Raw genomic sequence first — 23673 nt, 5'->3', positions numbered from 1 at the left:
ACATGATATCCTGAACGAGTTACTCCAGTATAGATGGAAAGGTTTAGGTACCGATTTAATTAGTGTCATTCTAGAACAGCGTCACAAATATAGAACGTTTTTGAACCCGCATTTTGTTCATGTCTCACCCCCAGAAAGTAAACCATTTTACATAGAGCGACAGAATCCGTTACGAGAAGTCCACCCAGTTAGAGGAACGGGTGGCGAACTAGAACGAGTGTTTGTTTACACTCCGATTACAAAGATGGAACTCCTAGAGATGAAGAAATTAATCCCCTGTCATGATAAAGATCCAGCAGGGTTCCATAGAGAATTAAAAGACATGCTCCGTATGGGAGAATACACGTATCCAGATATAATTAAAATGTTAAAAGTTCTGCTGCCCGCAGGGGTGTATGAAAAGCTCAAGGAAAAAGAATGGGAGGTGGGAGAGAAAAAGATCGATTGGGCAGTTCTAGAAGCTGAAGACAAGGCACGAGTACCAGGTACCGGTCTTGGAGCGAAATGTAAAGAATTACCAGAATTATTAATACAAGTTTTACCCAGATTATTGACAACTAGAAAAGAAGACTGGGATGCAATCTCAGCCTGTAAACAGAAACAAGACGAAGATATTAGTGATTTTTATTCTAGATTTGAGAAATGTTTTAGCATCAACAGTGGCCTCAAGACAAGTAGTGAGTCATACCCTCACCTTTTTGTTACTAAATTAGTCGAGAATTCCAGTCCACAAATTAAAAATCGAGTTTTGAAAGTCGAAAGTACCTGGCAAGCTAATACCCCGTCCCAGATGTTGCAGATGCTCCAATACCACCAGAATAGGATCAGGGAAGAACAAGAACACGAGAGAAAACGTATGAAAGACACGAAAATGAAAGTACTAGTTGCACAATCTGTTCCTCAAGACAGTCAGAAGAGGGGTCCGAATCAAGCCAGTCATCCTGCAGCTCCCGTTAAAGGGAACTGCAATTATTGTAAACAGCCAGGTCATTTTATAAACGAGTGTGCAGTTCTGAAACATAACATAGCTACCGGTAAGACTAAAGAAAGACCACGTCCGCCTAGACAAGAACAAGTTTTACAGACTCCTCAGCCACAGAATGCACCACAGACAGTTACCGCACCGCAGCCTATCGCTGCAACACAGCACGTTACACAGCAGATGTACCAGTATGCACAGTCTGAGTATCCAGAGTACCAGCAGTATTCATGAAACAGCCTAGAGAGGGAGGTAGGCTTGCCTCTCATTGAGATACCTGTAGATCAAGAAGGTCCCTATGTTCACAGTCAAGTATTAGGGAAAGACAGAAAGTTTTTGATTGATACAGGGGCAAGTAGGACCACAATTAGTCACGCCGAAGTTCCAGGGGCTCCGCTCTCAGGCTCAAGAAATGTTTCCCTTGGATTTTCAGGAAAACCCATTGTAAATGAAATATCAAAGCCAGTTACTCTAGAAGTAGGTCCATTGTCCCGCACTACTGATCTGTTACTTACTAAGTCATGTCCAGAAAACCTATTAGGCATTAAAACACTGAAAGAGTTAGGTGCAGTTATATGCTGTTCCCCAGAGGGAATACGATTGTTCCTACGTGACTTTAAGGGTCACTATGTATTACGAGATTTTGATCCCAGATTGTCTAATGTCCCGCAGCATCTATGGGCGCAAGGTCCAACTGATGTTGGTTATATGCAAATCACACCCTATCGTGTGACTCTCAAGCCAGGTGTAGTGTTACCACGAATCAGACAGTACAGATTGCCACCTGAGGCTGTAGCAGCCTTATCCAAAATTACTGACGAGCTCATGGCTCAAGGAGTGGTTGTAGAAACTGACTCCAACGTATGCAATTCCCCGATCATTCCAGTCATGAAACGTACTGATCCAAATGCACCCCCAGTATATCGATTAGTGATTGACCTACGAGAACTTAATAAATGTATTATTCCTCAGTACCCAGTCGTTCCAGATATCTCTTCCCTATTGACAGCCATTGATTCCGAAGCCACGTTCTTCACTGTCATCGACCTCAAGAACGCGTTTTTCAGTGTCCCTATTCATCCAGACAGCCAGTTCCTTTTCGGATTTTGTTTAAATGGAAGGAGCTATATGTTCACACGCGCTCCTCAAGGTTTCACAGAAAGCCCTAGCATTTACAGTCAAGCACTTAAAAGACAACTAGACAACATTCACATGCCAACTGACACTGCCCTGCTCCAGTATGTCGATGATCTACTGATCACAGCCCGTTCTGAACGTGCTTGCGAGCGAGCATCCCTTACAGTCTTGTATTTCCTAGCCGAGATGGGGCACAAGGTGTCCCCTTCTAAGCTTCAATTCTGTGTCCAGCAAGTGGTCTACTTAGGACACTTACTGTCCAAGAGGGGTAGGCAGTTGACACCAGACCGTATCCAGTTAATAGCGAGTCTTCCTCAGCCCAAGACACAGAAGGAGGTACGTGCTTTTATCGGCCTTACTTCTTACTGCAGACAATGGATTCCTCAGTATGCATTTCTAGCCAAGCCACTGATACAGTTAACGACACAGGAGGCAGCCGTATCGACTGTCCTCCCTTGGACATCTGAACATACACTCAGTTTCAATGAGTTAAAGAAAGCCCTATGCCAAGCTCCAGTTCTAGCGACACCGAACTACAGTAAGCCTTTTACACTTTTCGTCACTGAACGCGAAGGTACAGCATTATCTGTTCTCACACAAGATCAAGCAGGACAATACAAGCCCTGTGCTTATTTTTCGAGCACATTAGATCCTGTAGCCCAGGCTCTGCCTGCGTGCCTCAAGTCAGTTGCAGCCACAGCACTAGCTATCAGACAAAGTGATTCCATAGTCTTAGGACATACCTTGACAGTACAAGTTCCACATTCCGTGGAAGTTCTGTTAAACCGAACACAAACTCAGCACTTGACAATTGCACGTTTAACAGGTTATGAATTGACACTGTTCCAGCCACACATAGAAATCAGACGCTGCAACATCCTGAACCCTGCTACACTGTTACCATCAGTTACTTCGAATTCTGCCACACATGACTGCGTGGAAGTAGTTAACATTACGACAAAGCCAAGACAAGATCTGACAGATATTCCGTTACCAGACCCCGACCTGACACTTTATGTGGACGGTTCATGTATGAGAACAAGTACAGGAGAACTAGTCGCCGCGTATGCAGTGACTACTGACACTGAAGTTATTGAAACACACCGTATTGACACCCTGTCCGCTCAAGCAGCAGAGCTAGTTGCTCTGACACAAGCCTGCATACACGCCAAGAACTCGAAAGTTAATGTTTACACAGATTCACGCTACGCATTTGGAGTTGTACACGACTTCGGAGTGCTCTGGCAAGAGAGAGGTTTCATGACTTCTCATGGAACCAAGATTCAGCATGGTCTCCTTATTCAAGCTCTGTTAGATGCCATACATTTACCGACATCTATCGCTATCATGAAGTGCAAAGCACATACGAAAGTTACTGACATTATTTCTCAAGGTAACGATTTAGCAGATCGCACAGCCAAGCTTACAGCACAGACTCTAGACATTCCAGTTAACATGACACACACTCCAGATCCGACTACATGCATGACAGTTAAGGACCCTACTCAAGATGTCATAGATATCCAGTTACACGCTACTCCCGAAGAAATCAAGAAATGGTCCGAACAAGGAGGGGTCCAGACAGATCAAGGATGGTTAACGAAGGGTAGAGCCACATGGTTTCTCCCCGACTCTATGGTTCAAGTCATTATTAATACCGCACATAGTCCAGCACATTTAGGAGAAAAAGCTATGTTAGACAGTATCCAGAACATCTGGTTCAACAAGCATTTACAAGCTGCAGCCAAGCAGAAAGTCCGTACCTGTATGATATGTTGTCAGTTTAATCCAGGTAAAAGTGTCCCGGTTGAACAAGGTGGATTCCAGCCCCCTGACCACCCTTTTGAAGTCCTCCAGATGGATTATATTCAGATGGAACGATGTCGAGGTTTCAAGTATGTCCTTGTAGTTGTATGCGCTTTGTCCAGGTGGACAGAAGCATATCCAGTCCCAGATTACACAGCCGCGACCACTGCCAAGCAGCTGGTTCGTGAGTTCTTCCCCCGTTATGGACTCCCTAGAGTCGTATATTCTGATAACGGCCAGCCATTCTCATCTGAGTTAATGAAGCATGTTTCCCTTTTGTTGGGGTACCAGTGGAAGTTTCATTGTGTACGCCATCCTGAAGCAGCCGGTCTCGTAGAGAGACATAACCAGACTCTGAAAATCCGCATCGCCAAAGTGTGTAAAGAGAAAGGTGTGGACTGGCTAGTAGCTCTGCCAGTCGCTTTATTTTATATGCGCATGGTCGCACATTCCAGATCAGGTCTGTCCCCGTATGAGGTCGTTTTCGGCCGCCCCCCTAACATGTGGGGTACTCCTAGACCCCGAAGTATTACCGATGTTTCAAGTAATATGCTGACAGATTACCTAGCTTCCTTGATGTCTGCCCTCAACTCTTGTCGTTCACAGGTTGCCGCCGCATTTCCAGACAATACCGAGGTGGCACCGCATGAAATCGTTCCAGGATCCATGGTTTTTGTCCGCAATTTTGACCGCTCAAGTCCGCTGGAGCCACGCTGGAAGGAGCCCCGACAGGTCCTCCTCGCCACCCGTACAGCCGTGAAGTTGGAGGGTCGCAAAGGCTGGGTGCACCTTTCACATATAAAAAAGTTTTATGGACTGAAACCCGTCTCAAAGAACATTTCCCAGGATTTGAAGGATTGCCAAAATATTGTTCTCAAGGACTGTCCCGCAAAAGACATTGCTACAAACCCTCCCCTGTTAGAGAAAACTCCGCAACAGGAGTATAAGTTGAAACTTCGGTCTAGTAAAATAAGTCAGCCAGTTTGATTGTCTAAGTCCTCCCCTAGGTGAAACGGTTAGACTGTTTCTGACATGTATAAAATAGACCCCCATAGTGAGAGAGTTAGTCAAAACTCTATTCGATGTATCGTTTTTCTATGTTTCATATTATTTCTCAGCATTATGATTTCCTGCACCAGTTATGCATTTTTCTTGTGTTTCCCAGTTTCTCATGTAAATAAGTCTGCTAATGCTACAGTAGAGCACACGTTTAGTGATCTACCTCCTCATGAACTCTCTTACCGCCTCGCTATGAAAAATAATTCTTTCATCCGCATGTTACATTACTCACATCAGACCAGCAATGCCACTAATTGTTGGGTGTGTGGTCGACTCCCCCCTTTCCAGACACCGAAGGGAGTTCTGCCACTCTTTCCTTATCCGTTTTCACATAATGGTTCGTGTGGAGCATGGTCTACGTTAACGTCATCCTCAACAGATATGTCTTTTCTTAACAGTCCATGTTTCCCAGACAAGCAAGGTCTCCCCCACAGAACCGGGTTAGATCTAGAAAATGAAGTGTATAATTTAGGTAACTATTCTTCGAATTTCATGGTCCTGAATGTTCAGTCTGATACTACTCCAGACTTACCTGCTATTTCAGTATTACCAGTTAAAGGCGAATTATGTGTCCGAAATAATGGTTCCGTACATGTAGGACATAGTGATTGTACTACTATTGTCAAGTATAGTGACAGTGGGAAATCCATTTTCAAAGCTTCACGTCATTCTTATTTTATTTGTGGTCAAACTGCATATGTTCGTCTGCCCCTCGATTGGGAGGGAACCTGTTACATTGCCTTCCTACTGCCACCAGTTTTCCTAGCCCCACCTGATTATCATAGAAACACACATCTAGTACACATTAGACATAGAAGGGAGTCCCCAATTGTCGATTATACTGAAACTGCTCTAGAACAGTATACAGATTTCAACAGAGGTTTCTTTTTCTTTATAGGACCTATCCAGAATAGTAAGCTAATCCGTAGGTTAACCAGAACCCTCGAAGCCGTAGTAAATGAGACTGCCTCTGCTCTAGGTAACTTAACTGAAGAGCAATCTGCTATGAGATTTGTCGTTTTACAGAATCGTCTCGTCCTTGACGTCATACTGGCCGATAGGGGCGGGGCCTGTAGAGTCATCGGATCTAGTTGCTGCATTTTCATTCCAAATAACGCGCCGTCTGTTTATTCAGCTATAACCAGACTCCATAAAATTGCCCATCTGTTACACCAAGATCCAGGCACCTGGACATGGTCCGGTTGGTTCTGGAATATAATTTCTGCCTGGGGATGGAAAGTCTTGTCCTTTCTGGGTATTGCAGTAGCGATCATATTTAGCTGCTGCCTCTGTATACAATGTGGCCCTGCGATTTGCGGCATTTGTGCTACATCATGTATTCCTAGTCCCAAGCCCCGTTCTAAATCCCGTTCCAGGATAATTCGAGACGAGCAAATGATACTGTATGAAATGATAGATGGTATCATGAATATTGATGTTTCCTGATGGAAACGTAGTGACAAGGAGGGAATGTGGAAAAGTAAATTTTGCCATGTTCTGTGTCCCTACGTGTCATCCATCATATGTTATGTGTGCATGATTAAATATGCATATGCATTCCCTATGTTCGATTAATGACGCAATTACAGTTGTGTCCACCTCTAGTATGCCGGTTTCCAGTTCTCGTGAATACTACGAATATCAGGCCTATGTAAAGCTACGTTGCCACGTTTCTCAGTGTGCACGTTATTCTATTGAAAAGTCCCCGTTTCTAGGCCTCAAAAGGGCCCGGACACCAGATTCAGCTCCTGTCTCATGAAGCCTCGCTGAGGAGCGATACAGCCCCCACCTGTATCCTCGACCCTTCACTTACTTCCTGCCTTGCAGTGCCCGGCTCACCCTGGCTCTGCCTCTGAGTCTGCCAAGAATATGTTATGATTCCAGTTATCAGTTCAGTCCTCCTTCTCTGCATTCCTAAAAGCTACTGAATCGCATCGATAGTTTCCGTCATTGTCTAGCCTTCACGTCTCCACGTTAGAGAAATACTGCATTTAATGGTCATTTAATATTCTTCATCACGCACTACATGTAGAATAATGCATGGTCCAGTCTTAGAATCAAGTTAGCCTTTCCCCTCCTGACTTCTAGTTTATATCAACATGTTCTCTAAACATCAGATACTAGATACTGTTTAGGTACATGTCGCCCTGACTCTCCAGACTTCAGTCTCTGCTCCTAGCACAGAGTTCATAGCCCCCCAGCTTCTCCTAGTAACACGTCATTGCTAGTTTGCGCGCACCATCAGGTTAGAGGTCCCGGCTCCTCAGGTAGCCCCCTCCATGGTTTCCGCCCCATTCATGACATATTCTGTTACGTTTGCATCACATGTCTATGTATACGCCCTGTTACACCTCTTTTCACCCTTATCTTTCGCGACTGCTACGCGTCACGCCTTTTGCTCCACCCACTGCTACGCCTATTGCAATGTAATGCTATGTGTTTGCGTTATGTATATATGCTCATGCACTGTTATTAAAAGGTTACTTCCCCTTGTCCCGATCCTGACCCCGGCAGCGCTGCTGGGCCTTGCCATCCTATTCCTGTATTTGCTGTAATAAACCTGCAAAACTCCTACTACCTCGAATCTTGACTCTTATTTATTGAGCTATCTGTTATTCATTTATTCATTCAAAAATAGGGTATTATTTATTTATTTACCACACCACTCACAGTACCTCCATCCCGCAACCTGGATGCCACTCTGATGACTCACCACTGACTCTCTTAAGGTATCGTCAGTACATACCACTTCACATGAAGCAAGTACCTTAACTGGACTGCAGTGTCCCTCCCTTCTGTTAATACATCTGCTAGACTTGAGTCTCACACAGTGCACACAACACAAACAAAAGTGTGGGTATACTTCTCTTGTGATGGGGCTGCATTGTTATCATATCACTTACCAAGTGCAATTTGCACTGTTTGCTTAGACTGCCCAATAGAGTCACTGAACAGGACAATGTAGAGGAGAGCTCTGATAATCTGAGGAAAACATAGGAAAATAAGGGAAAAAAGTTATTACATAGTTGGAATCTCAAGCTAATCAATCTTATTGCTGGCATTCTAACTCTCACCAGGTCCTCTGTATGCAATAACCAACTGTGCTGGGTGGTGCATAATATTCTCCCACTTCTAGACTCAAGTGCAGTGAGGGGGAGTACACTATTACTCTGGGTTGCCTTGTGTGTGAGGTTAGTCTAGCAGCTGCAATGGGACAGAAGGAAGAGTCAACGGATCTTGTGCATGAGAGAATCTAATCAAAGTATATGTTTGTAAAAAGGATGTGATTGTGAATAATTTCGAAGGTAACTCGAATCTCTTTATTGTGCTTTGAGTCCACATGAAGCTGTTCATGCGAACCAATTAATTTGATCTCTGTTCTTCACGGCTGCTATGCCGCAATATTGAAAAAGAAACTTGTTTTTTCAAAGTTTTGACATCAAAGAGCAATAAAGCAGTTCAATGGTCCCAAGTTGACCACAGCCCTTGCTTGATATGGGCAAGGTTCCTGAGTTCTGACTGGATGCATCACTAAGGTTGGCCACTCGGGAGGATTATACAATCTTTGATTCCACCTGCAGCTTAGCTTCTGTTGGTGCCTCGATACTGGATAGGTCAAAAGAAAGGTACTACTTTGGACCTTTAATTTACGTAGATCTGTGTTGGTTTTGTTTGTGTGCCTTGATGGATACTTCATGTATAATGTCAATGACACAAATACATTTGAATCTTATCTGCGCACGAGCTGAGGTGAGTCCATTGCTGCTGAGGAGGTCTTGATGGGCAACATGAAAATGTTTAACATAAGGGTGGATATTGGACGATTCTTTTGGGAAGTAGAGCTTGGAAAACTATTTTCCAATGCTAACATGTTGCAGGAAATATTTAAACCTGTTAGGTCATGGGCTGGGCCAATGGCAGCTGCTACCACTGTCAATTGTAATATTATAGGTTAGTGCCAAAATGAGGAGTGTTGGAAATGGCCCTTTTTGCAGGGTTACCCCAATCCTTTTGCCTTCCTCCACCTTTTTTCTGACTTTGTTTTTGCTGGCTTTAGGACTCTGAACACTTTACCACTGCTGACCAGGGCTAAAGTGCAGGTGTTCAGTACCTAAAATGTGATGATGGGTTTATCCATGATTGGCATATTAGATTTACTTATAAGACCCACCTAAATTGCACTGCCTGTGCTTATGGCCTAAAAATCAAATGCTGCTAATGGTCTGTGTAACCCACGGGAGTAGCCCCTTAACCATGTCTACGGTCTGCTACTGCAGAGCCTGTGTATGCATTTTTAAAGTGCCATTTCGACCTACCTGCCAGGCCCAAACCTTCCCTTTTATTACATATAGGTCACCCCTAAAGTAGGCCCTGGACAGCCCATGGGCAGGGTGTAGTATACTTAAAAAGTGGGACATTCACTTTCAAGTTTTACATGTAATAATAGTGAAATACTCTTGAATTCGTATTTCACTACTGCCAGGCCTAGCTCACCCATAGGGTAAATGGGAGCTGCCTTATGACCTTTCACAACTATTAATTTCAATTGGAAAAAGAGAGAAAATGGAAGTTTGGTGTCTGTGGACTCAGAATTTAAAAATACATCTTTTAGTGAAGTTGTTTTTAAAATTCAGGTCTGAAAATGCCACTGTTAGAAACATGCATTTTCTAACTGAAACTCTTCAGTGCCTTCTGCCTGTCTCTAGAATACACATCTGAGCTGGGGGACAGCTGGAATTCTGCTTTCCCTCTAGACAGACACACACAAAGGAAGGATAGGTGTGCCTGAGTGGTAATCTGCATGTTGGTTGGTCTGTGTGAGCAGGATGTGTGGGACACCTCTACCTGAAAGGGCTAGGTCATGCCCCCACACAAACGCCTACATACCCCCCTATAGTGAGTATAGAGTCAGGGCAGGGAAGGCAGGGTCTTGTGCACTACAAAGACCTTTCGTTGAAGTCTCTCTACTTCAAAGGCTAAAATGTGTATGAGTACTGGACCTCTAACACCATGTACTCAGTTCATTTTTTGACCTGAGGAGAGTCTTGGCCTTATTTAGATCTCAGTGGATGAAATACTCCGACAAAAATGTGATGGATCACAGACCTCTATTTTCATTAATATATAGAGATAATACATACACTTGTGCGCATGCATCAGCAGGCAAGGAATGTTCATGAAATTTCATAACCTATCAACTGTAAATCCCTTCCTCACCTCCCCTGGTTCTCCCGCTTACAAAACTCTGTGTAGTTCCAATCAGGTCATCCACTGTAGGCCTTCAGATCACCTCCCGGACCAAAAGCATTTCCACCCTCTCAATGCATTTGTGGTGTGCTAGCTGGGGTTATCCACAGCACTCTGAGTTAGCATGAACATGTGAGCTTCAGTGCTTCAGTGCTTCAAACTTGTCTCCCCATGTTAAAGAGATTTTCTACACCACCAGAAGGTTCCACAGTTGATATAGCCACACCCTCATGTGAGGCAGTCTGTCTTTGACCCATTAGGCCGTTATTGCCTGCCTCTTGGTACATAGAGACACTGCCAACTATTTACCAGTATGTGAGGATGGGCAGAATGTTTATTTGTAGGGTAGATGCAGTAGTATGCAAACAGGCGGACATGGGATGTTGGTTTTGAACATGGAGTTGATTGTTTTTATACCTTGTGCCCAGTATAAGTTAATTTGGGGCTGTGCTACCCTAAATGGGCACTTGTGCCTCCATATCCCCTACAGCACGTGCTGGACTTTTAAGCATCACTATATATTAGCTGATATGTAATACCAGTATGTCATTGTCTTCACCACTGCCATCATCATGGCCATAGTACACCGGGATGTTGTGTGCGTTCTATAGTGTCTCGGCTTCTACTCTACCTCTGACAGCGTCCTTCTCAGTTAAGTTTTTCACCACTTCTGTACAGGTGTTTTTCCTTAGATATTGTTTGCATGTGGACTTTGTATATATCGAAGATGTGTTTCTTACCGCCTTCTCATGTGTAAGCCATCTTTTAAACTATGTAAGAGGCCTACTGGCATCCGCCCCCCCACCCCCAGCGTTGTGGGACCCTCACGGGTGAGTAGCGTGCCTACAATTCCCCTGATTGATTGATTGATAGCAAATAAGTATGCCCTCGTGTAGATTCCCCTGTACTGGGGTGCGGGGAGATGGAGATGTGGATATATCCAGTCATCCTGCCCTGCCCTTGATTCGAAACTGTAAATGTTGTTCTTGTCATGGGTAAAGAGTAGAATCCCATTGTCTGATGAGCTGTCACCATCCATGGCCCTCCCAAAAGTGTGACAGAGCAAGGATCTGGTTTATAAAACACCAGTGTTTCTCCGATTCTGGTCTTGCATAATCTACCGGGTATTTAAGTTGCACGTCTTAATAGCTTAAAATGGCAGGTAGTGAAAACCGCCTCCCTTGGGTCTTCGATGCATTATGTATCCAGGCAACTTAGCTGCGCTCCCATCCCATATAAAGTCCTTGATAGCTCTTTGGAGTTTAGTCAGGGTTGCCAGAGGGAGACAGCAGCAGAAGGTTGAAGAAAATATGTGTCAGAGCTGTCATTGTGTTACCTAGAAAGGTCTCCATTGTGCCATGTCTGCTGGTCCAGTTTCACTGACTGCACTAGTGATGCGTAGTGGGCCTGTAATGTCAGATCATCTGTGGAGGTGATTTGTATACCCAGGTATGTTGTGATGTTTGATGTCCATTTGGAAGGAAACATAACCTTAATCATGGGTGCCTGTTGCAGCTTGAATATAGCCTTATAGCCCGCCGTAGCGGGCTATACAGGCTATTAAAGGCCCGCTGAATCGTTAAAGGCCCGAGCCGAATGAAATGAATGAAAAAAGATTTATAAAGCGCAAGGCTGCCCGGGAGCGTCCCAGCGCTTGGGGTGCAATGGAAATCTGAGGGGAAACTCAGGGGGTTGACAGGTGAACTTATGGTTTTTGTGGGAAGAGATATGTCTTCAGGAGTTTACGAAACTTCATGTAGGTCGGTTCGGATCGAAGGCTAATCGGCAAGGAATTCCACAAGGTTGCTGCAGTGACCGAAAAACGTCGCCCTCCAGTTCGGGCCTTCCTTACTCTGTGAACCATGGCCAGGTATCCAAGGGAGGATCGCAGGGACCTGGAGGTTTTGTAGGGATAGAGCATTTTCCCAAGAATAGGGGGCCCTTTACCCTAAAGGGATTTGTGGGTGATACACAGAGCCTTAAATGTGATCCTTTCCCGGATAGGCAACCAATGAAGGGCTCTGAGTGCTGGTTGAGCCGATGTTCTCCGAGAGGTGCCTGTCAGCAGCCTAGCTGCTGCGTTTTGGGTGCGCTGAAGAATATTGATGGTGGATTCTGGCGCAGCCATAAAAAGGGCATTGCTGTAATCTAATCTAGATAAGATAAGACCCTGAATGAGCAACTTTTGGGATTGTGTCGGAAGTAGGGGGAGAATCTTCCGGGCTGAGCGGAGTAGGCCCACACAGGTGCCAGCAGTCTTTTTGGCCTGCGTTTTAAGGGAGAGGTCTTGCTCAAGCCATACCCCTAGGCTTTTGAGTTCTTTCTATGGTGGCGGGAGATCCCCTAAGCATAAGGGCCAGGTGGAGGTGGGAAGGGATGTCATTCGCTGGCCCAGAAGCATGAGGGACTTTAACGAAACAGCGGGACTTTAATAGCCGGTATAGCCCTGCTACGAAGGGCTATAAGGCTATTAGAACATTCTGCCACTAGAGGGCAGAATGTTCTAACAAATTAAACAAAGGGTTCTCGAAGCTCGAGGGGATATAAATCCCCTCTAACTTTGAGAAGCCTTTGTAGAACATTGGAATGTTGCTCTGCGGGCCTTTACCGGCCCGTAGAAGCAGGGAGCACTCCATTGTCTGCAATGGAGCTCCCAACATTCCAATGTTCTAATATTTAGTATTTGAGACTTTTGTACATTCATTTTGAAGCAGGAGGCCTCCAACATGAGGGCCATTACAGTCTTGGAGGATTTAGTCAGTGACAACAATTCATCATCTGCATACATCACACATCATTGGTGCGTGGATTTATGTGTGTGTGTTTATCCTTCTCTTAATATTTCCACACACTCCTTCCATTAATGGTTCAATAGTTAGAACACTAGGGAGTGGCAAGAATGGCAATCCCTGCCTTGTCTCTCTTTATGGATCTGAAGTAACAAAGAAGAGCCTCAATTAACACTAATCGTGGGAATCTGTTTTGTCTACGTGGACAATCAAACCCCGAAATATGGGTCCAAATCTGTAGTGCCAGAGTGTGCAATATAGGTACTCACGTTTCACATGATCAAAGGCCTTTCCACTTCTAGAGAGCAGTAAGGCTTTTTTATGGTCTTTCCAATTTTAACCATCGTGTGCAGTATCCTTTTGCGTTGTCTACAATTTTCCTGCTGGGCAAAAATCCAGACTCATCTGGGTCAACCATTCCTGGCAGAACCTACACCCAGCCAGGTGGCTAGCATGCCAATAAATATCATGTACAAAAGAGAAATTGGCCTGTAAGAACCGCAGTGAGAGGGATCTTTGCCTAGTTTGGGGATTACCTTGATTGTGGCCTCAAGTATGGACCCAGTTTTGGGGATAGTGGTTAACCAGTTTGTCAGTAAATTTAAAGTGCCAGATAATGAATTTTATTGAAGACTTACGGCCTGATTTATAGTTTGGAAAATAGGTTGCTCAATCACAAATGTGACAGATATCTTGTTCGCCTTATTGTAGGAAGTTGGCTTTTTATACAGTGGACCAAACTGAGGTACACAGTGCAAAGAGTCCAGGCAAATGCCAATTGGTTTACAGAGGCACAAATTATAACCCAAATGCTCTCTTTTGTTGTAGTGCGGGCAAGACGTTAGGCTTATCAGAGGGCAGTGCTAAGCATTTATTGCACACACAGAGGCAGTAGGTGAGACACAGACTCAATAAAGAAATCTGACACCAATTTATAAACATTACACCATTGGAGTCAGGTAAGTACTTTTCGAGCTATGAATTTTTAAGGTTTCAAAAGTTCACACTGGAGCTGTAATATTATTCAATGGGGAAAACATATATGGAATTCAGGCATTTATCAGTAACTTATGGGAACATTTTCCTGAACGTAAGGTGAGTATGGGGCTAAGTCCAAGTCAGCAGCAGTAGGTCACCTCGGACTACACTGGGGCAGCCGGGTGCAGAGGTCTACACTGGGGCAGCCGGGTGCAGAGGTGCATTTCAGCATTGGGTGCCCGTTCACTTCAATAGCGAATGTCCAGTTGAAAAAAGGCTGCAAGCTTGGACTGGGGGCCAGTCCTAGTGAACCCACAGGGGGGGGCCCAGTCATTGAGATATTTGGGCGCATAGAGACATCATTGGTCCACTTCTCCTCAGGCTGTAGGGCTCGGGGGCAATGATATCTTTTGGCATTGTGTCCATGCTGCAGGAGACTCTCGCAGTTGAGGGGGCCTTCACAAAGAGGCAGCAGGTGGCGACTGGTAGTCCAGTCTAGGCAAATCAAAGGGTGGGCTCAGCCTTTGGGGGGCTCATGACCCTGCTGGCACCATCACCTCCCTCGGACTTGGCTGTGGGCGCGGGTGCAGATGTACTTTGAGGAGTCAGGTGGCGGCAGTCTGAGGCTCACTCTTTGTCTATAGTTCTGCAGAAAGGGCCAATCAGGAAAGTTGGGCCACTATGGTGTGGTTATGACTATCCCCGAAGTGCCTAAACATGCAAGTCAGTTTTCCTCAGCATTAGGGTCCGATCTGGACACAACAAACCATGGTTGCTGAAAAGGTTCCAGTACCCCGGGTATTGGTGCTGTGCAGCGCCATTCAGTCCTGGCATCCCCACACTTGGAGAGAGGATGGATCTGACCTGTAAAAGCATGGCAACCTCTTCCTGGGCAGCTTCAGCATCAGGAGTCCCGGCAGGCGGCAGGATGGTGAACCAGACCATGCTTTTTTGGTGTCTGCAGCTGCAGGGGAGTAGCTCTCTACTCCAATGGAGTTCTCTGGAGATTTGCAAAGCACTGGAAGCCCTTCGGGTTTCTTGGAGTCTGCACGGCAACAGGACGAGCCGGTCTCTTTTTTTTTATTTTCTTAGCCATAAGTATAATACATTACACAGCAAAAGGAGTGAAAACGAAAAAAGACAATAAAAGAAAGTAGATCATACATAGCACAAAAGAAATAGAGAAATAGCATCAATCAAGACTTTAAATAATTACCACAAACGTACCGGGAAAAGACAACATCAGTAAGACCAATAACACATAAAAAAAAGAGAATAATGAAGGAAAGACTAATACAAAAATCGAAAAAAGCTGTAGATTATTAGTCCCATTGATCTCTAGACGACACCCTTTTAAATTTTAACCAGGGTCGCTGGCCTCTAGCTTTGGCTAATGCTAATTCCATTTCATATATTTGTCTAAGTAAAAACCAAAATTCATTGATGCTTGGACTCGTATTTTGAATCCATACTCGAGCTATACATAAACAAGTAAATGCTATAACAATTGAAACTAATAGTCTCATATAACTGCCCATGTCTCGTATGACCCCCAAAAACTTACTTCTCTGCGATCTGGACATCATGGCCAGCCAATATTGTAAGTACAGAAGTTACCTCTGTCCAGAAGATATTCAACATTGGACAAGTGCCTAACAAATGCATTAAATCTGCAGCATACACGTGGCATGTTGGGCAGAGTGATTTAGCCGTTGGTTGAGTCATAGTCCATTCGTAAATACGCTCAGGAATATAATACAGCATAAATACTATCCTATGTTGTTGAAGTTGAAAATTAACAGATGTTACAGCTGTGTCTGTAGTATCCAGTGAATCCTGTATATGCTAATTAGTTATATCGGTTTAGAAAATCCGACTTAATTTTGCCGCTACCTGTATACCGTCATCGCTAGTGGCTGCTAGTAATTTCTGATAGACTATAACGATAGTTCCTCGGCCTGGAGTCTGAAAGAGTACAAAAAGTACTTCGGAGGGACTCTCCATCTCTAATATCCACTGACCCCTGTAAAAAATAGTACCTTACTTGCAGACACTTACAAAATGTACTCAGTAGAAGCCCAAATTCATTTTTCGAGGCTAAAAAAGATCGAAACCCTTGTCTGTCAAAAAGCTGACCAAGTTGAGAAATACCCTTGCACTGCCAGCATCTACCAATATGATCGTGAAATATGTTGGGCAAGACGGAATTGCCCCACAACATCGTATATGGATGTAGCACTGGTAAAGAGTATTCCTTACAGATATCTTGCCATATCCTAGTGATGTCTCTAATTATCTTAAACCTGACCCATTTGTAGTAGTTAGGGTCAGACTTTTTGTAAAGCAGGAACCCATTAGTTGGTCCACAGGCCAGTTTGTATGAGAGCCAAGCAGTATCAGTGTTAGGCCCACTGAGTATGCAGCCCAAAAATAAAGTTTGAAATCTGGTAGCTTAAAACCCCCCTGTTTATATAGTAGTTTGATATACCGAAGAGCTCTCCTTGCGCTTCTATACCGCATATAAAGCTACCTACTGCACTATCTAGGCGCTTATAAAACGTCCACGGAACCCTTAAGGGGATTGTACGATATAAATACAAACATTTTGGGAGAATATTCTTTTTCACTATATTGCACCTCCCGTATATACTAAGAGGGAGCCGATGCCAACTGGGTAATTTTGCCTTAACAGTTTTAAGCAATGGTTCATAGTTCAGAGAGACCACATCGTCCACTCGGCTACTAAGACAGGCTCCCAGATATGATGCTGTTGTTGTAATCCCTAATATTGGTGGAGCCGTTTCAGGCTGAAAATTTAAAATTGTCTGGGTCTTATTCAAATTTAATTTATAGCCGGAAAAAGAGCCAAAACGCTGTGCCTCGTGTGATTTTGACTCTGGCTTCTACTGGGCTAGAGGAAAAAATAGCGATGTCGTCTGCATATGCAGTTAATTTTAGTTCCAGATCACTTAGAAAACACTGGAGATATCCTGACGTTTTGCAACAAATGCCTTATAATAGGCTCAATATAGAGAGCAAACAATAATGGGGATAGCGGACAACCGTGCCGCGTACCCCTTTGAACCGCGAAATGGGCTGAAGAAAGGCCGTTCAGCTCTACTGCTGCTGTCAGGTTGCTATACTGTTTCTGAACAGCCGAGATGAACCTTTGACCAAGGCCAAATTATGACATAGTTGGCCATAGTGCTCCCCAAGCAATTCGGTCAAAGTCCTTCTCGGTGTCCAATATCAACATCCCTATATGCTGTTCTAATTAACCAGAGACGTCAAATGCAGCAATAGCTGTATTAATATGAGCCTCTGTGTCTCTACCTGGGAAAAAAACAGTGTTGTTGTTCTGAGACTAACTGATGGATAACAGGAGCAAACCGAGAGGCAAGGATTTTAGAGAAAAGGTTAGCATCAGAATTGATCAACGATATAGGACGAGACGAGCTCATGTCCTCTATCGTTTTCCTCTTTTTAGGAAATACTATAATATTGGTGATATTCCAAGAGGAAGGTCATCTTCCCCTTGAATAACATTGTTAAATAATGTAAAAAAGACAGGTGCCAAAATATCTTTATAAATTTTACAGAATTCCAACGGGATAGTGTCCTCGCCAACAGCCTTGCCTGCTGGTAGGGTGCCGATCGCTTCCTCAACCTCCCCGAGTTCAATATCTTTTTGCAGAGACTCATAGTCCAATGGATTAAAAACAGGTAATGCACTCTCCTGTATATAATCCAGAGCGGTTTGTTTGCTAAAGGATATTGATTCGCCATATACATCAGCATAAAAGAGTCAGAATTGTTTTGACTATATCTACTGATCGAGTGTAGCATAGACCATCTCCCCCTTTTATTGTTTTAATGTAAGATCTAGCCCTTTGGTCAGTGATCTGAGTGGCTACAAGTGGTAAACCCTTTCCCCATATTCATACTGCTAAGATTTATACTTGTGGTAATTGGCAGCTACTTTATCCATTAACCCCCGATTAAGCTTAGCTCTTACTTCTACAAACTGCCAATATAGTGGCTGTTCTGCCACATCGTTTGGAGCAATAGCTCTTGTGTGTTGCTGCTCCAAATCTGATAAAAGCCTATGTTCCTGCTCCACCTCCCAAGTAGACTGATGATTCTGCATTAAGATATACTGTAACATGGCCCCTCTTACAACAGCCTTCAAACAATCCCATACCACTGCAATGGATGCCGTGCCTCCATTATTCTCAAGGTATTTTCCTAATGTACCTCGCATGCATTTCACAAAATTTAAATTACTAAGGAGCTGACTGGGAAATGAAAATTCCCTAAATGGTTCTTTATCCCCCCGCTGGATCTGCACAGTTAACATCACGGGATTGTGGTCCGATGTAATTTTAGGACAGACCTCTATAGACGCTTTTTCCAACATAGTTCCATTAATAAAAATCATGTTGATTCGGGAATATTGTTTATGGGGGGATGAATAAAACGTGTACCCTGGAACAGTTGGCCATAATCTCCTCCAAGCATCCTCCAGTTGATGTATATGGAGAAGTCCTAGGATAGTGGACCTAGTCCTGCCCATTCTAGCCCGAGTTGCAGTGTTAGTGGTGTCGATCTTCTTATCAATCATACAATTAAAATCCCCCATGACTATCAACTCGCCAGCCCACTCCAATAGTTCAGAGCACAAATGATAGATAACCTCGGGCAATCAGTATTAGGACCGTAAACCACACATGTCGTAATCTTACGCCCAAAAATCAACAGTTGGGCAATTGCCCATCTCCCTTTAGAGGCAGTGTACGTAAAACTGTTGCTCTATAATTCTTAGATTTTAATATGGCTACCCCTCGAATAGAGACCGCCTGTGAGGTACAAACAAGTAAATCAAAACGTAGCTGTTTTAGCTGTGCTCTATCCTTGAAAGCTAAGTGAGTTTCAGTGAGGCCCAATATATGAGGTTTGAATACACGAAGCTCCTCCATTACTAGCCAGCGCTTTCTGGCCTTATTGAGCCCTGCTATGTTCCAACACATATATTTAAAATAAGACAATAAACCGTATCTGAAAGCTTGATTCGGTCACTTCCCCCCTTGTTACGTGGTCCTTTCCCTTTTGCTCTACCAGTGATTTTTTAACTAAACTGTGGCTATTTAACCCCCCGTCCCCAATCCCCTCCCCTCCCCTCCTGCCACTCCACCAGGTTGACCAATGGCAGCCAGCTACCATTCTCTGCCTAAATCCCACCCTTTCTAAATCCCCCCTGTACCTGCGAAAAGGAATCACCCCCTTCCTCTTCTGTCTCTAACTGACAGCGGTAAGAAAACGTCCCCTCCCCCCGCACCACAGAGCTCCTCCAACCCCCAACCCCTTTCTCTACCAGTGAATGTGAAGTGTCCAAACAAGAAAAAAGCAGAAGAGAAAAATAATTGCTGAGAGCGAAAACAAAGGTACTCACCTCTATTGCCCCAAGGCATGCCACCTTTACTTATACAATAATTGTGTGAAATTGGACTGCCATTTAGCTATTTCTTGTTTAGCATCCTGCTCAGTGAAGAAAAAGTGCGACTGCCCATCTTTAATATTCTTAAGACGAGCTGGCTCCTGCAAAAAACTTGTGAACACACTGCCTTAAAAGGGTCCATTAGTTGACACAACCTCCAACGTTTGTCCATTGTATATTTGCACAGGTCAGAGCAGGCAAATATAGAAATAGTGTCCAGCTTAACAGGAGCAGATGGGCATGCCTTTAAATAAATAGAGTGCCTGACGAATAAAAAATTGCCCAAAAACACCAATATTGGCTCTGAATACCTTGACTTGACTTCCCCGAGGAGTAGTCAAGGGCAATCTATGTGCACACTGGGCTTGTAGGTTAGTTGTGTAGAAAAAGATTTCGCAGGTAGAGGAGACCTTTTCTACAGATGGGCTTGTGCATGATGCATATTGTCTTAAACTTGATGTTTTGCTTGCTGGTAGCAAAGAGAGGACGATCAAAGCAAGGTTGACATGCATGTGCTGTTTTAGAATCAGGGACATTCTTACAGCCCTTCTTTAGGGGTTTGCTTCTGGAAAACAAAATACTATGTTGAGTGGGCAAAACAGATGTTGCCCTCTTGGCAAAGCTCAAAGCCCTTACTGCATCTGCTGCACCAGTGGTTGGCATTAAGGCTTTAGAGATGTCTTAATAGGGTGCACGGTCCTCCACCATGGTAGCCAAGGCCATAGTCTCTGCTAGCTTGGCAGGCAAGCAGGTTACCCATCTGGGCTGAAATGACCCGCTATGCCTCTTGTAAGTTCAATGATTAGTTCGCCTGTAGAGGTGGACAAATATTTCTCAGCCTGAAAAGTGTTTTTTTGTGTTTTTAACCTTAGAGTTTATTTGGTGACTTAAAAACATCTCCATATCAACCAATATTATTAGACATGTTGAGTTTATATTCAGAATTAGGACTTATTCTTGTGTAGAAGATCATGTAAAACGTTTGAGAGTCTTCATGTTACAATCACTACTATAGAAGAGAATTCCATTTCTTTCTTTAGAACATTCTACACTCAGTGGGTGTAATGTTCTAATAACCTTATAGCCCTTCTGCCATGGGCATATCGGTTGTTAAAGACCCTCCACTCCGTCATAGGTCTCGCCTGCGTCTTGAGCCTATAACTTGGGTTCAGGGCCTTTAACAACCGGTATGACTATTGGTAGCAGGGTATATGAATGAATGAATGAATTTGAATTTGTATAGTGCTGGCTACCCGGAGGCCTCCTAGCGCTTGCGGAGCGGAGAGACAGAGGTGCAAGTGATGCTAGTGTGCCGTAGTGAAAAGATAGGTTTTGAGATGTTTACAGAATGCTAACAGATTGGGTTCCCCTCGAAGAGTGAGGGGGAGAGAGTTCCAGAGGTGTTCAAGGCGAAAGAACGTCCACCCCACCTGGATCTGTGAACTTTCACGGAGGTAGCCTGAAAAACTGAGCTGGAGCGTAGACTCCTAGGAGGTAAGAGGGGGTGACCAGGGACTGAAGGATGCCTGGGCCTGATTTCCGCATAGCTTTGTGGGCCATGCTCATGGCCCTAAACTGTATCCTGGAACTGATAGGAAGCCAGTGGAGGTTACTCAAGGCGGGTATCGCAGATTGTCTCCGGGGAATCTAGAGCAGAAGGTGAGCCGCACAGTTCTGAATGACTTGTAACAAATGACAAGGCTCCCTATGTGTTGAGAGTATGAAATCTCTGGTTGACAGTCACCAAACACCTAGCCACCTTACAGTAAAAAAAACACTATGAAATTACATGCAGCATAAATCAAAACATTCATAAATGGATGTATATTCAGTACATTTTATTAGGTGCAACACATATTAAAAAAGGAAAACACAATGCCAGTTACTTGTCGACGCAGCGTTTCGGTTTAGTTGCAATTTTTACACCTTGTAACTAAACTGAAACGCTGCGTCACAAGTTTTTCTGCACAAATATCTCATTTGTATTACCAATTAGCTTGGATAAGTACTGTGATCAACTATCATCTGTGATCATTGTAACTGGCATTTTGCCATGTTTTAATTGTAGGGATATTGCCAATGTCCTATTTTTAATTTCTCTTTGCCTAGACAACTGTGTCTTTTTATTGCCTAAACAATTGTGTTTTCCTTTTTTAATATGTGTTGCACCTAATAAAATGTACTGAATATACATCCTTTTATGAATGTTTTGATTTATGCTGCATGTAATTTCATAGTGTTTTTTTTACTGTAAGGTGGCTAGGTGTTTGGTGACTGTCAACCAGAGATTTCATACTCTCAACACATAGGGAGCCTTGTCATTTGTTACATATCTTTCCCCTGTCCCTGAATGGATTAAATAGGGGTCCTCTCTAAATTTTTCCTGAATGACTTGTAGCCTCTGAGTAGTGGACTGAGGGGCACCCAAGTACAGAGTGTTTCCGTAGTTGAGGCGGGACAGTATGAGAGCCTGGACCACAATCCCCCTGGCCTGGAAAGGGAGCAGGGGGAGAATCTTTCTCAGCATTCTCATTAGACCAAAGCAGGTGGCCGACAGCTTAGAAGCTTGGTAGTTGAAACCGAGGGAGCTATCAAGCCATATGCCCAGGCTCTTGATGTGCTGCTTTGGGATGGGCATGGGGCCAAGACAAGTTGGCCAGATAGGAGTTGAGGTGGGAGATGGAGATTTACCCAGAAACATCAGTTCGGTCTTGTCCCCGTTCAACTTGAGGTGGGAGCGGTCCATCCATTGGGCTACCGCCTCTAGGCAGGCACCTAGAGCGCCAGATGATCCTTCAGGGTAGTTGGATGCCACCACCAATTGGGTAACATCTGCGGAGGTGATGATTTTGATGCCGAATGGAAGGACTATTTCTGCCACTGGAGCCATATAGGTCTTAAAAAGCGTGGAGCTTAGGGACGATCCCTGGGGGGCCCCACAGCTAAGAGGTCACCGATTGGAACCGGCACTATATTATTATGAAATGGTTGCTGCTTGTGAAAATGGGTGTGCGAAAATTGTGCAATCTGCTTTCCTAAAATTTTGTACAAATTTGGACAAATTATAAAACATTGCAAGTGATTTGGCATAACGCAAATTTGTCATTTCACACTATATTGTTATCACAAAATGAGTCCTTGTGTCAATATTTGTTGCAAGGACACATTTTGTCCTTAAAATAACATCTAAAAAATGAAAGCATTGCAAACAACAGCTGGTCATGTTGTCTTGTTCCCATTCATCTGTAGTACATTTGTAAATGGTGCATTTGCAGTGATTGTTTATCGCAAATGGCACGTAATTATGCAAAGTGGCATAATGGTGTAATTTCAGGAATTTTGCATAGCAAGCATAACATGAAATTCACAAAATTATGTTAATTACTCTGGCATAAATAAAATTTAGCATGGGCCGACTTGTGAACTCTTTGAGCTCATGATGGGCTATGATATATATATTCGAGTCATGCATATATAACATTATTATTATTAATTTATTTCATTGCGTAAGTAATGCACCATTGACTGTTGCATGGTACATGAAAAACCCTGCATAGCTGAAACTAAAGAGCTTCTTGGGTTCACATAGTGTTAAGAAGGAAATTATAATTTAAGGTCCGCTTTTTGATTTCATTTATTGATGCAAAAAAACCGATCATATGTACATATGTAAATACTGTGTATAATTAGCCACTGGGCAGGTAAACCTGATGCGGTTTTCATTATATGAAGTATAAATGTCCACAAGAAGCATTGTGTTATTTAAAACGAAAGGGTTGTCATTTATAATCACCATGCAAAGATGGCCACCACAGGAATCTAACTGTGTCCTTTTTCTATGTTCATGATCGTTTCTGACCACGCATGCACTTTGGTTTAACTTTATTTAATCAGTTGTCTGTAACACACGAGTTACCCGTGAGCAAGGCGAGAGGTATCGCCGAAACGCGTTGGGTTGGTCTACACTAGCCGTGTACTACATGCTGGAACTGAATATGGAATAAATTTTTCATCAGCAAAATGCGCTGTCTAAATGGTAATTATTTGGATTGAATTGATTGGAGTGGAGTTGCATACACACAGCGGACGCTGTGTTTGGTGGCAAACGATATTGACAGGGCGACCTCCGCCCCTGGATTGCACCGCGGTTGAAAGGTCCCAGCGTAAATGGAGGAAGTGGACTG

The sequence above is a fragment of the Lissotriton helveticus genome, chromosome 4_1 (genome assembly GCF_964261635.1).
Source record: "Lissotriton helveticus chromosome 4_1, aLisHel1.1, whole genome shotgun sequence".
NCBI lineage: Eukaryota > Metazoa > Chordata > Amphibia > Caudata > Salamandridae > Lissotriton > Lissotriton helveticus.
Note: the sequence above shows the minus strand (reverse complement) of the source record.